Raw genomic sequence first — 2399 nt, forward strand, 5'->3', positions numbered from 1 at the left:
GGAAGCTGGAAGGGAAGCCAGGGTGGGTAATTAGCTATGGCAGAGAGCCAGATCCCACGTCTGAGCCACTTTATCTTTGCTTTCTGCCTGCGCTTAAAGGAGATATTGTCAAGAAAAGTATGAGAGTCTAAGATGAGGAAGAAGAAAAAACTAGTGGTGAGAGATGGACGATGTATGAGACGACCGAGTGAGTATAAATCGTAAGATAAATTAACTCCTTTACTACTTTTAAGTACATTAAAAAGCACAAAACTGAATGAATTGCCTCTGTAATTTTCTTCCAAACCTGATTATCTTTCTAAGTTTCCCCCTTTTTTCCCCCTTAATGCCACTTTCATGATCTCAGCGATTTAAAGTGGAAACTTCTCTCTTCCTTGTATAGAAGATGAGAAGCTTTTCTTCAACTCTCTTAGGTTCCTTGCCTGGGGCATGCTAATTAAACTAACAAAAACAGGTTAACTGAACAGCAGTGTGAGCGGGCTCAGTGACGAGTAACACAAAGGGGTGGTTAGAATTTGGGACTTATATACCTAACTTAGTAGGACAAAGGGAGGGGCAGAAAAGGTGGTGTGTGTGTGTGTGTGTGTGTGTGTGTGTGTGTGTGTGTGTGTGTTTTAAGGAAAGACGTGCACTTCTTAGGAGAACAGATGGGAGATAAGAAAGGTTTGTCTATACAGGTATGAGTAGTCTTTCAGGCTTCTTCAGGACTAAATACTTCCCCCAAGAGGGGGCATTTCTGGTAGGCTTACTCTTGGTCTCCCCTGGGGACAGACCCATTCTAAAGAGAGAATTGAAGGCAATCCCCATTTCTCAGAAGTTTCTTCTTTCAGTCAGACAAGGGAGGCTCTGAGGAGGTTTCTTTCTGCATCTGTTGCATCTCAAATGTCTTCAGCGTAAATAACCTTATGCCAACTCGGGGCTTTGGAGTGAGTCCTCACACTTGTATCTCTGCATTCAGGCCATGGCCAAATCCTCTGCTAAGATTTTGAATTTCTGAAGGATTTTATTAATTATTTATCCCCCAAATCTGGCATGTGGTTTGTCCACTCCCTTAATACTTTGGAATGAATATGTAAATAAAGTAAGAGTGGTGTTTTCCTAATATTTATCAAAGGCCATTAAACAACGATCATGACACCCATTCAAAGACAATTTCCAGAGATGCATCTTTAGCCCTGATCTGTCTCCTAAATATTCTCAGCTCTTTATGGGCCGCCTGCACCAGGAGGCTATGGAGGCATCTGAAATTTTGCATGTCCCACAATGATCCTGTTGTTCTTTCTGAGAACCTGCCTCTCATTTCCTTCCCAGTTCAGTGAATGGCAGGTCCCCAGCCCCCGACTGCCCAAGCCATAGCAATGTTATGTCTTCCTGATGCCCTTTTTGTCACCTCTCTGGAGGTGCATCGTCACCCAGCCCTGTTGATTCTATCTCTAAAATAGTTCTAGAACTAGCACTTCTTTTCCCCTTATTCTGTTTTCACCACCTTTGCCCAGTGTTCCAGAAATCTCTTAACTGGTTTCCTTTTTCTTTCTTTTGTTTTTATTGATTTCAGAGAAAGGAGGGGAGGAGAGAGAAACAGAAACATAGATGGGCTGCCTCCTGCACCGGGGATGGAGCCCAGGCATGAGCCCTGACCGGGTATCGAACCGGCGACCTCCTGGTACATGGGGCAATGCTCAACCACTGGAGCCATACTGGCTGGGCCACTGGTTTCCTTTGAGTAAAGTCTTTTCTCTCTACTCTATCACCAAAACATTTTCAAAACAGGTAACCAGTCTACTCCTGAAAATTCTCCAAGTACTCCAGTGTCCAGGGGTTCATCTTTATTTAAACATGAAATGACATTATTCGGTCCCCACCCTACATACTGCTGGATGTAGGCTTCCCCCTCACACTAAGGGTCACAGTCTTCAGGTTGCATCCTGAGTCCATTTGTCTTGCAACCAGCTCCTTCTCCACTCTGGTTCCTCAGCTTCACTCTCAAGTCAGGCTCAGATCTTGTCTCTCTTTGCCTCTGGTCACCTTAAGGGATTTTGGAATTGCTATCTGCTTTCCTCATGTTCCATTCTGTTAGGCATGTTAACATAAGAAACATTAAAACCTGTGAAGAATTTTTGTGAGTTTATTTGAGCCAAACTGTCGTCACATGCCGGGAAGCAGAACCCCAACCGATTGAGATAATGCTCCGGAGAATGGCAGTTTTGCATTTTATTTTATGCATTATAATCAAGGGAGAAGTGGGTTATATGAAATCCGTTGGTGATAGATTAGGGAGGTGAGAGAAAGTAAAATGGGGAAACCCTCTGGCATTGAATAAAAAGTAAAGTGATGGACACACTTCTTTTACTTCGGTGGGTACAGGATAGTTCATAGTCAACAATTAACAGGATAACAAT

Source organism: Miniopterus schreibersii (genome assembly GCF_964146895.1).
Source record: "Miniopterus schreibersii genome assembly, chromosome: 3".
NCBI lineage: Eukaryota > Metazoa > Chordata > Mammalia > Chiroptera > Miniopteridae > Miniopterus > Miniopterus schreibersii.